The sequence below is a fragment of the Physeter macrocephalus genome, chromosome 21, assembly GCF_002837175.3.
Source record: "Physeter macrocephalus isolate SW-GA chromosome 21, ASM283717v5, whole genome shotgun sequence".
Taxonomy (NCBI): domain Eukaryota; kingdom Metazoa; phylum Chordata; class Mammalia; order Artiodactyla; family Physeteridae; genus Physeter; species Physeter macrocephalus.
In genome coordinates, this window is record NC_041234.1 from 102,307,860 (window position 1) to 102,320,754 (window position 12,895).

General features: G+C 39.9%; 1 protein-coding gene across 5 annotated transcripts in view; it reads right to left on the minus strand.

Moving 5' to 3' along the window:
• ENOX2 (ecto-NOX disulfide-thiol exchanger 2) overlaps positions 1-12,895 on the minus strand; it is a 374,580-nt gene that overhangs the window by 56,498 nt on the left and 305,187 nt on the right. For 2 of the 5 annotated variants that reach the window (XM_055081649.1, XM_055081650.1), the window contains exon 13: positions 8,275-8,412. The gene's annotated coding sequence lies outside the window, so the exon portion shown is untranslated. Of the gene's footprint in view, positions 1-8,146; positions 8,413-12,895 lie in introns of those variants that run through there. The other 3 variants (XM_055081653.1, XM_024128148.3, XM_055081651.1) reach the window with 3 other exon arrangements.

Here is a 12,895-nt window from a genome sequence, read left to right on the forward strand (position 1 = left end):
TCCCCTGCATCGGCAGGCGGACTCTCAACCACTGCGCCACCAGGGAAGCCCTCTCCAGGTATTTTTTGATTTCTTCTTTGAATTCTTCAGTGATCCATTGATTCTTTAGTAGCATATTGTTTAGCCTCCACGTGTTTGTGGGTTTTTTTCCTTCAGTTTTTTCCTTGTAGTTAATTTCTAGTCTTATATTGTTGTGGTCAGAAAAGATGCTTGATATAATTTCAATCTTCTTAAATTTATTGAGACTTGTTTTGTGGCCTAGTGTGTGGTCTATTGTGGAGAATGTTCCTTGTGCACTTCAAAAGAATGTGTATTCTGCTGCTTTTGGATGGAATGTTCTATATATATCTACTAATCCATCTGCTCTTATGTGTTGTTTAAGGCCAGTGTTTCCTTACTGATTTTTTATCTGGATGACCTGTCCATTGATGTAAGTGGTATTGTTATTTTGTACTGTCAGTTTCTCCCCTTATGCCTGTTAATATTTGCTGTATGTATTTAGGTGCTCCTATGTTGTGTGCATATATACTTGCAATTGTTATATCTTCTTGCCTGATTGATCCCTTTATCGTTATCTAATGTTCTTATTTGTCTCATGGGACAGTCTTTGTTTTAAAGTCTATTTTGTCTGATATAAACTACCCCAAATTTCTTTTCATTTCCATTTGCATAGAATACCTTTTTCCATTTTCTCACTTTCAGTCTGTTTGTGTCTTCAGATCTGAAATGAGTATTTTGTAGGCAGCATCTATATGGGTTTTGTTTGTTTTTTTTTTTTAGTCCATTCAGCCACATCTTTCGACAAACATCTTATTTGTCTTTAGGTTGGTGCCTTTAGTTCACTTACATTTAAAGTAATTATTGATAGGCATATACTTACTGCCATTTTGTTAATTGCTTTCTGGTTGTTTTCATAGTTCTTTTTTGTTCCTTTCTTCTGCTATTGCTCTCTTCCCTTGTGATTTGATGACTATCTTTAGTGTTATGTTTGAATTTCTTTGTCTTTCTTTTTTTGGTGTGTATTTCTTATAGATGTTTGGCTTGTGGTTACCATGAGATTTATATATAACACCTATATATTTGGTTATTTTAAGTTGATGATCACTTAAGTTTGAATGCATTCTAACAACTATTTTTTCTCCTCCCACCCCCACATGTTTAGTGTTTTTGACTTTATATTTTACATTTTTGTTTTGAGCATCCCTTAACTAATTATTGTGGATATAGATAATTTTACTACTTTTGGCTTTTAAGGTCCATTTAGCTTTATAAGTGGTTTGTCTACTACCTTTACTGTATATTTGCCTTTACCAATGAGATTTATCCTTTTGTAATTTTTATATATCTAGTTGTGGCTTTTTCTTTTCTTCTTAGAGAAATCCCTTTAACACTTCTTGTAAAGCTGATTTGGTGGTGCTGAACTCTTTTAAATTTTGCTTATCTGTAAAACTAGGTCTTTCTGTAAAATCTGAATGATAGCCTTGCCAGGTAGAGTATTTTTAGTTGCAGGTTTTTTTCCTTTCATCACTATAAATATATTGTGCCACTCCCTTCTGGCCTGCAGAGTTTCTGCTGAAAAGCCAGCTAGCTTGCCTTTACCAATGAGATTTCTGTGTAATTTTCATATTTCTAATTGTGGCCTTTTCTTTTCCACATAGAGAAGTTCCTTTAACATTTCTTGTGAAGCCAGTTTAGTGGTCCTGAACGCTTTGCTTTTGCTTATCTGTAAAACTCTTTATCTCTCCTTCAAATCTGAATGACAGCCTTGACAGGTAGAGTATTCTTGGTTGTAGGTTTTTTCATTGCATCATTAAAAAAAGATCATGCCACTCCCTTCTGGCTTGCAAAGTATCTGCTGAAAAGTCAATTGATAGTCTTATGAAAGTTCCCTTTTATGTAACTAGTTGCTTTTCCCTTGCTGCTTTTAAGATTCTCCCTTTAGCTTTAATTTTTACCATTTTAATTACAATGTGTCTTGGAGTGGATCTCTTTGAATTCATCTCTTTGGGACTCTCTGTGATTCCTGTAGCTGGGAGTCTATTTCTTTCCCAGATTATTGAAATTTTCAGCTATTATCTTTTTCAAATAAGTTATCTGCCCCTTTCTCTCTCTGTTTTTCTTCTGGGACCCCTATAATTCGAATGTTAGTATGCTTGATGTTGTGCAAGAGATCTCTCAAACTATCCCCAATCAAAAATTTTTTTCTTTTTTCTGTTCAACTTGGGTGAGGTCCACTATTCTGTCTTCCAGTTCACTGATCTGTTCCTCTCTATCATCTAATCTACAGTTTATTCCTTCTAGTGTTTTTTTAAAAAGACTAGTCCTTTTGTTTTTTATTGATTTATTAATTTTATTTTTTTTTGCTGTGTTGGGGCTTCGTCTCTGTGCGAGGGCTTTCTCTAGTTGTGGCAAGCGGGGGCCACTCTTCATCGCGGTGCACGGGCCTCTCACTATCGCGGCCTCTCTTGTTGCGGAGCACAGGCTCCAGACGCACAGGCTCAGTAGTTGTGGCTCACGGGCCTAGTTGTTCCGTGACATGTGGGATCCTCCCAGACCAGGGCTCGAACCTGTGTCCCCTGCATTAGCAGACAGATTCTCAACCACTGCGCCACCAGGGAATCCCCCTTCTAGTGTATTTAAAAAAAATTTTCAGTTATTGTATTCTTTAGCTCTGTTGGTTCTTCTTTATATTTTCTAACTCTTTGTTAAACTCCTCACTGTGTTCATCCATTCTTCTCCAAGTTCATTGAGCATCTCTGTGATCATTACCTTGAGCTCTTTATTGTGTATATTGCTTATCTCCACTTTGCTTAGTTCTTCTTCTGCAGTTTTATATTGTTAGTTCTTTTGGAACTTATTCCTCTGCCACCTCATTTTGCCTAATTCTCTGTTTCTATTTCAATGTATTAGGTAGGTTGATTACACTTGGCGAAGTGACCTTATGTAGGAAATGTCCTATGGGACCCAGCAGCACACTGCCCTCTGGTCATCAAAGCTATATGCTCTTATGTGTGCTGAATGGGCCCTTCTGTTGTGGTGGGTCCAAATACTGCAGGGACACTGGTAGGTGGGGTTGGCTCCTGGTCCAGTTGACTGCCAAGCTCTGCCTCCTGAAGAGGCTGCCAGCCTGCTGGTGGGGAGGGCTGGGTCCTGGGGCAGCTGGCTGCTGCAGGGCTGGGTTCTGTGGTGGTTGACTGTGGGGTCCCAGGGAGGGGCACGGCCTGGTGCCAGTCTGCTGGTGGGTGAGGTTGCATCCCTGTGCAGCTAGCTGCTTGCCCTGGGCGGTCACAGGGGTGGTGCCAACCAGCTGGTGGGCAGGTAAGCTGCAGGTGCTAATAGGCTAGAGGGAGGACTCCAAAATGGTGCTTGACAGCACCAGTGTCCTCATGGTAGTCTGAGCACCCCAAAATAGCTGCAACCAGCATCTATGTCCCTAGGGGGTGTCACAGTTTCTTCTGTCTCTCTGGGAGGCTCTCTAAGATCAAGTGGGTCTGACCCAGGGTCCTTTCAAATTACTGTCTCTTCCCTGAGGCTCAAAGTGTGTGAGATTTGTGTGCATCTTTTAAGAGTGACGTCTCTGTTTCCTACTGCCCTCTGGTTCTCCCATACACAAGCCATGCTGGACTTCAAAGCCAGACCTTCTGAGAGCTCATCTTCCTGGCACAGGACCCCCAGGCTAGAGAGCCCAATGTGGGGCTCAGGCCCCTTGCTCCTTGGGAGAACCCCTGCAATTGTGATTATCCTCCCATTTGTGGGTTGCCTACCTGGATGTGTGGGTCTTGACTGTACAATGTCACTGCTCCTCCTACCTATCTCATTGTGGTTCCTTCTTTATATCTTTAGTTGTGGGAAATCTTTTCTGCTAGTCTTGAGGTCGTTCTCATTGACAGTTACTCTGGAAATGGTTGTAATTTCGGTATGCCTGTGTGAGGAGGTGAGCTCATGGTCTTCTTACTCTGCCATCTTGGCCACACCTTCCAGAACAGGACTTTTTCTGATTATGGGATTTTGACCTTAGAATCCTTCATTCTTGGCCTCAGAGTACATGAACAGTAAATTCTTGGACTCAAAAATTTTATTTAAATCATAGTTTTCCTTTCTTTTCCAGAATTATGCTTGTACATATGAAGATGCATTTAAAAAACTTGGTTTCAAGAGTCAAAATGAAATGGCTCATTTACACAATGTGTGTGTGTATCCTTGTCCTAGTTCTTTGATTTGGCTTTGTCTGTGGAGAGCTGGCATGAAACTACCCAAGGGAGAGTTAGTCAAATTCTGGGAGATTGACTTATGGAAATATGTATTTTTAATACTTACATAGATGTATGGAAGTAAAATTAGGAACCCCACTCTGAACAAATACACATCACTCTTTTCTAACATAAAGCAAAATCCTAAGATTATATAATGTGCTACAGATATTCCAATAGTCTGGTTTTCTGGTGCATAAATGGCTCTCTGAAGAACATGTTTCTTTTTGTTGTTGTTGTTATCAAATCAGAATTTCAAGTGCCCTACTTGCTGCTCCTAGATGGTACATGTGCCATACAGATGTTGATGCATAATCAATGAAATCTTTTAAAATGTCAATATACCCCACAGCAGAATAATCATTCATTGAGTAGGGAGGGAGAAAGGGCTGGGCCAAGAGTAGTTGATCCAGACTTGGGAATCCAAGCTGATTCTTTGAGGTCTACTGTCTACTGGTCTTCAGAGTTTGGGAAAACTTGTGTCAAGGACCCTCTCATGTAAAAAGGTCAACAGAACAGGGACCATAACTGAGGGTTGTGTACGCTTCTAATGATTTGCTAGCTTCTGTATATGTCTTCACATGATCAACTATAAATCCCTTACAATGAGAAGAGCTTAAATGCAGGTGGTCATCTGGGACCCCAAGGAGGGGTCAAGGTAGAGAGCCTGCGGCTCCTTCCATAGCCACAACTATGGAAGAGCAGAAGAAATAGCAACTATGGAGAGGAGGCCAAGGTCTTATAGCTTGCTGTAAAGAAAGGAACATGGAAAATGGAGTTTGTAGGAGTTTATGTAAGCATAGGGGATAAGTTCATTGGTCTACATAAAATGAGGAGATAGAATTGAGACCCCTACATAAATCAAGAGCCCTCAAAAAAGGGCTACACTCTTATAGTTCCTTGGAGAAATAATTGAATCCAGATATGTAGCAGGGGAACAAAACAGGTGAGCCACGAATTATTTATGGTTCCAGAAAGAAATGAAATGCACCAAGACTAAGAGGACATGGCAAAAGGACATAAGAACTGACTCAAATAAGCTCTCACTAGTCAATCTTGGGACAAGTTTAGTGTTATTTACAAAGGGGAAAAGATACTGTTACAGTGCAGAGGTCTGAAGGATACTACTTTAAACAAGTGATCAAATTAACATCACTGATACTGGGACAAACTGATATGTGTTTTTGGATGTGAAGTGATGGGAAAAATGCAGACAAAAGATTCAAAGCAGGTGTTATAAATATGTTCAAAGAACCAAAGTAAATCATGCTTAGAGACGTAAAGTATAATGACAATGTTTCATCAAAGAGATCTAGGGCTGTGTGGAGAGTGTGATCCCAGGACAGGTTCTTCTTGGTTGTCTCTTTCTCAGATTCTTTCTATTAATCTTCTGACTGGTTTGCTGTTTTGCTTATTGCTATCCTGGAGCTACCAGTCTCTCTTAAATGCTTACCACCAAAATCTCTACTGTTTTCAACAATGCCCTTAGGTATGCACTTCTCCATGCTCTCTCTTTTTTTTTTTTTAAATTTATTTTATTTTATTTATTTTATTTTTGGCTGCGTTAGGTCTTTGTTGCTGTGCACGGGCTTTCTCTAGTTGTGGCGAGCGGGGGCTACTCTTCCTCGTGGTGTGCAGGCTTCTCATTGCGGTGGCTTCTCTTGTTGCGGAGCACGGGCTCTAGGTGCGTGGGCTTCAGTAGTTGTGGCACGCGAGCTCAGTAGCTGTGGCTCGCGGCTCTAGAGCGCAGGCTCAGTAGTTGTGGCGCACGGGCTTAGTTGCTCCGCGGCACGTGGGATCTTCCCGGACCAGGGCTCGAACCCGTGTCCCCTGCATTGGCAGGCGGGTTCTTAACCACTGCACCACCAGGGAAGCCCTCCATGCTCTCTTTTGATGAAGTCCATCATCTTAAGCAGAGTTATCAAGCTCTTGGTCCTTATGGCCTGCCCCTCCCCCTGGGCAGAATCTCTGGACCACTGCATTGGAGCTGGGGGCAGGGACAGTGGGTTGCTTCTTCTGGAGTGACACTCCTGTTTTACCAATGGGTGCCAGGGATGGTGATAGCTTGCCACTGCCATAGTGGAATCTCTATTGTATGTGTGAGTGGGGGGTGGGGGTGGAGCCAATTGGGCGCCAGTATTCTCAGCCTGTCTTTCCTCCGGTAAAGCCCTTGTCCTATGGGTGGGAGCTGAATGGGGAAAGAAAGTTCAGTCCTCTCAGACTCACCTGCCTAGAACAGAGCTTCTGTAACATTGGGCTGGGGAGAAAGAAAGACACCAGCAGCCTGCCCTTCCCAGGGTGAAACTGTAGCCATAGACTAGACTAGAAGTTGTAGGGAAAGGGAGCACCTGTCTTCCTGCCCATACCTGCCTAGAGAAGAGATTCCATTGTACAGAACTATGGGGGTGGGGCGTGGGAGCAGGTCGTAGCTCAAATGCCACAGACTCACTATTCTTACTGAGATTTAGCAGATTTTCTTGGATAATTGTTTCTTCATTTTCTGTATTTCCTTAAGACAATTTGTGGAGATTTTAAATGTTTTTTAAAAGTAGTTTCTCAATGCTTAAATGGTTGTTTCACTGCAGAAATTTTCGTCAGATATCTTGTACCACCATTCTGGAAGTTCTGCCTATTCATGGGCCATTTCTTATATGTAAGGAAGGATGATTCATAGGATGGAATCAAGAGCTATGGACAACCATACCCAGAGAGCAGTACTGGGCCCTAATAAGAAAACTAGTGATACGTGCCCAGCTGGATTTCAGAGTAGCTATGGACTACTATATGTCTCCTATTCCCATCCTTTGTGAATGGAAGTGTCTACTGTGGTTATGAAATTTCTACCTCAGCATTATATGTTGGGAGTTTAGGGGCACATAACTTGTTTATTTCACAGGTCCTCAGATCTAGAGGATCTACACCAAGGAAATTCCAAACTTGAGGAGACTTATCCCCACCTAGAACTTATTTAGCTGATGAGATCCTGGTCCTCAAACCTGAACTTGATGTCAAAATAGACTGAGATTTCTGGAGGCCTTGTGAGGAGGTGGGTGTATTTTGCATGTACGAGAAATGTAAATAATTTATGGTTAGAGGGGGAAATGTGGTAGATTTTAAATGGCTGCAAATTCATTGTCACTTCTCCCATTCAATATGGGCTGGCTTTAGTGACTTACTTGACTAATGGAATACAATGGACGTGATGTTCTAAGATTTTAGTCACAAGATCAGAAGAAACCTTGATCTTCTGCCTGGGAAGTTTTGAAATTCATCTACCATGCTGTGAGAAAATCTAAGCAGCCACATGGAGAGTAACATGTAGAGAGGAACTGAGGTCCCCAGCTGACAGTGCTGTCTGAGCGCCCAGCTGACAACCCAACACCAATTTACCAAGAATGAGAATGATCTATTTTGAAAGTGGATACTTCAGTTTCAGTAGAGCCATTTGTGTGGAGTAGAGATGAGCCATTCCCACCCAAACTGCAGATTCACAAGCAAAAATACATGATAGTTACTGTTTTAAGCCACTAAGTTTTAAAGTGGTTTGTTATGTAGCATAAATAACCAAACATTCTTCAAACCAGCAATTCCATATCTATATGCCTACCCTGATAAACTCTTGTACATGTGAATAAAAAACATATATGAGGATGTTTATTGCAGCACTCTATATAAAAGTGAAAAAGTTGAAATAATGTACCATTTCTCAGTTGGGGAATGGCTAAATAAACTGTGCCTTTTTCACACAGTGGTTAAAATAAATGAACTAGATCTATCTGTATCCAATATGCGTAATCTAAAAAATAATGTTAAATGATAACAGCGATTTCAAGAAGATACATGTAGTAGATTCCATTTATATATATTCAAAATATACAAAACAATGCTGTGCATTATTTATGGACATACATTTTTATAGTAAATGTGCAAAGCCAAGCAGCTGATTAGTAAACATCAACTTTAGGAAAGTGACTCTCTCTATGGAAGGGTAAGGAAAGGGGAAAGGTTGAAAGTGGGGCTTTACCTGTAACAGTAATGTTTCATCTCTTTTGTTCTTTTGTTCTTTCTTTTTTAGAACTCCGTAAGACAAACTATTTACATCTTTTTTATCTTCGTGGTAGGCATGAAGGTGTCTGTTATATTATTTTCTGTAATTTGTATGCTTGAATTCATTCATATTTTATATTTTTAAAAAAAAAGAAGAGAGGAAAGTATTAGATATGCACTCATTATCACTATGACATACTATGTCCACATGGGTGGGGCACGATCAACAATAAAGAATAAAAAATTTTTACATACAATAAAATGCACCCTTTCAAATTGTACAGTTTGATGAGTTTTGACATATATATATATATATATACCATGACACTATCACCACAGTCAAAATGTAGAACATGCCTGTCACTTCAAAGGTTCTGTCATGCAGCTTTGTAGTCAGTCCCACCATCTCTGGCCCCAGGCAGCTATGGATTTGCTTTATGTATCTATGGATTAGTTTTACCTTTTATAGCAATTGATATAAATGAATTCATACACTAGGTTTGCTTTTGTGACTGGCTTATTTTGTTCAGCATGAGGATTTTGAGATTCATACATGTAGTAAGTGTATCAGTAGTATGTCCCTTTGTATTGCTGACTAGTATTTTATTGTATAAATACACACTATTTGTTTATCCTTCTGATGTTGGACATTTAAATTGTTTCCTGGTTTTGACCATTATAAATAAAACTACTATGAACATTCATATGTGAGTATTTTTTTGTGAACATAGGTTTCCATTTCTCTTGGGTAAATAGCCATGAGTGGGGTTTCTGAGACCTATGGTAAGTATATGTTTAGCTTTACAAGATGCTAACAAACTGTTTTCCAAAGTGCTTGTAACATTTTTTTTAAGTAGCTAGAGATGATTTTATTCCCAGCAGCAATGTATGAGAGTTCCAGTTGATTTACATGCTCACCGACACTTGGTATTATTAGTCTTTTAAAATTTAGCCATTCAAATGGATAAGTAGTGGTATCTCATTGTGGTTTAATTTGCATTTTGCTGATGACTAATGCTATTGAGCATCCTTTTACATGCCCATTGACCATTCTTATATATTATTAGTGGAATATTTGCTTAATTCCATTGTCCATTTAAAAAATAGATTTTTGCTTTCTTATTATTGAGTTATAAGAGTTCTTAAATTATGGATAGAAGTCCTGTGTCAGATATTTGGATTGTGAATATCGTTTTGAATTAATTTTTGTGTATGGCATGAGGTGAGGGTTGAGGTTCACATTACATAATATGGATAGCCAGTTGTTCCAGCACTTGATTGGACTGTGCTTGGAATCTGCTCTACTTCTGTACTTCCTATTATGTGAATTATTAAATAATCAATGTCATTAATTTAAGCCAAAAAGTATCTGTATGTATTAATTCCTTTGACCACCTCCCTATTTTCCCTCGAACATTTCCACTGAGAATAGCAGAAGCATAGGGGAAATTACCTAAGTGTGTAAAACACACACACACATGCACAGAAGAGAGAGACAGGGAGAGAGACAGAGACAGAGATGCATTCCTGTTTACCCCAGAGCAATGACATACAGCATCCTCATAGTTACACAACAGCCAGTGACAAAATTAGTTTAAATCCAAATTGTTTAAACTTTCTCCCTTCTTCTTCTAGTTTAAATCCAAATTGTTTAAACTTTCTCCCTTCTTCTTTTAGCTTTAGCACATTTGACCCTGCTAACTCCAGGCCTCTTTCCAATTGCATAACTTAAGCCCTCATTGTCTTCTGCTGGGTGCTCTATAACCACCTCCTTTCTGGATGTTTCTCTCCTGAGTCCATCCTGCCTGACTACTTTTTTTTGCAATGCTGCTTTCACTAAATTGTTCCTAAGCTCAGACCTTTACAATGCCCTGTTCTCTTAGCTTCATCAGGTCCAGACTCTTCTGTCTGGCTCTCAAGGCCCCACCTCTTCTGCGTAACTTTCTTCCTAATAGGCTGGTGTTCTCGCCTTTCCATGGACAACCTGTATTAATCCTGCCACTTGACTTTTTGTTCCTGCAGTTCTCGTCTTTCCTCACATGCTATGTCTTCTACAAAGACTTCATTGAGGAGGTCTCTACCCTAATCACTTCTTTATATTGTGAATTTCTCTCACAACAAGCTCCACTCAGCCTGTGTATTTTCTTATATTGTTGCTATTATTGAATGTGTATGTCTTGTCTCCCCAGCTGGAATAGTGACTATATTCTTCTGTCCCCACAATGCTAAGCACATAAATGCTTCCTTGGCTTATTTTACCATTTTTTTCACAGATTAGAGTGTCAATTTAAAATTAAAGATACTTTTTACTTTTAGAATTGCCTTTTCATTTCATCTGTTGCCTTTGTTCTCCTGGAAAGTGGAAGGGCTTCAATGGAAAGACTGTTATGGCAACTCCACCCAAATTTTTGATTTTCTCCACAGGTTGGAGGCAAATGGGAAGCCAGTATTCTCTAATTCCAGGCCAGAAGTGAACCAGAAGGTAAGAGACAGGTGGTTGGAGAGTGAATATTCTCTCTCTAAGACATCAAGAAAAGGCAAGAAGCAGGCCCCCTAATCTAATCCTTGGTTACCCTAAGACAAAGACCACTCTCTTCAGAGGATTTTCTCCTGGCTGCAGTGGCTGCTGTTTCCTAGCTTTAACAAAGTGAAGAGAGAAACTGAATTGGGAAAAATCTTTTTGAAATTATTATTCTTAAAGTGCACATAGAGAATAAATGAGGGAAAAAGTATGCAAGGAAACGCACTACTGCTTCCCTTTTTCTATCCCCATTGTCAACTAAAGAGGTTCTCAGTGCACCCTCAGCTCCCAGTGGAGCTATTAAGGATAGCACACTCCAGGGAACCCGCACTTCCCTGTGGAGCTGATGAGAGAGTGGTATTTAGTTCCACACACTTGGCCCCGTACACATGCACACACAATCAGTCTCCTTAACCCTGTCTTTCCCTGTCCTTGTTCATAAAAATTCCTGTCTGATGTCATCAGTGATTTAATTTGTTGTGTCCATCTCACAGGACTGACCCTTGGGTTCCAACATTGCTGGTGAGGTATTTTAGTTGTTTACTGGCATAATAGGTATGCCTGAGGGACCACGAATCACCTGTGATTTTCAGCAGTCATTATACCAAACTTTCAATGGCATTAAATTCATTTTTTACATATGTGGAGTCTCACCCTGTGAAGAAAAAAAAGGCTGTAAATACAATGCTTTCAAATGTTTCGTATTTGACTGTCATCCACTTTGTTTTCCTCCATGGAGTACTTCAGCTAGAATTTCTGGTGCTGTAGAAACCAGTTAAGAAAATAACCATCCTTTATGAGCAATTTTAGGTTTTCTAACCCTTATTGCTATCTTCTGCTTTAATTTGTTTTCCATTAGTACACGCTCAAGTGTAGTGGAAAGAAAGAGCACTGAGCTGGGAGAGGGAGACTGAGAATGTTCCAGCTCTGCCAGCCTCTCATTTTATGACCATGGTCAAGTCCTTTTCCCCCTCTGGGCCTCAGTTTCCTCATTTGTCAAAAGAGGGACTTGGACTGGATAGTTTTAAAAGGCCCCTCCAGCTTTGATATTTTGTAATTCCAATCAAATATGCTATTTTCCTGGATTTTTAAAACACAAAACCAAATTTGTAACACTGGCATTAGCAGGTTTTTAAAAAAATCTTTCATTTTTCTCAATAATAAGCCTCAGAGGTGGGATTTCAAAATTAGAATTTCCTACAGGCTGCAGCCATAATGATAGAACCATCACAGGTGTACTATTAGAGTTAATATTCTTATCTGTAGACATCTAGAGAAGCAAATAATGTTTGAAGATCTTTTTGCTGTTTGTTTTTGGGTTCTTTATCCAGAGGTGTTTATATGAGTGTATCTTTATATAATGAGTGGTAAGAAAAGTGGGAATGTAATGAGCAAAGGAAAATAAAGCCCCCTCCTTTTATCTTTGCCCCAACCTGTCTCTGTGATTGTTTCTCAGCGAAACCACTGGTGTTTTGCAGCTTGGGGATATCAGGTATGTACCGGCACTCATTCACTGCTAATAGGGGCTGCTAATAGTGTTCCCGTCTCCTGTCAAGGCTGTCACAGTTGATTTTTTTTACATTTCTGTGAGTTCCATCAAGTTTAACAGCTGAAAATCAAGCTCATTAAGAAGCTTCCCAAGTATTTCAGCGTGGGCTAATTTTCCAAGGCTAGGCTTGGGCACAGAATTTAGTGAAGGGAATCTAGATATGGATCAAATAAGAACCAGGGACTTTATTCGCAGAACTTTGGGAGGAAAGAGGGAATTGAACGGTAAATGGAATGCCCCAAATGATGGTCTGTGTGTTTGGCAAAATTGCCCAATGACCTTAAGTATTCTGCTAAAGTCCATGCAACTACTTAATATACTGGCATATGCATAAAAGCAGCTCAGGAATGGTGAGAGATTTTTTTAACATCTTTATTGGAGTATAATTGCTTTACAATGGTGTGTTAGTTTCTGCTCTACAACAAAGTGAATCAGTTATACATATACATATGTACCCATATCTCTTCCCTCTTGCGTCTTCCTCCCTCCCACCCTCCCTATCCCACCCCTCTAGGTGGTCACAAAGCA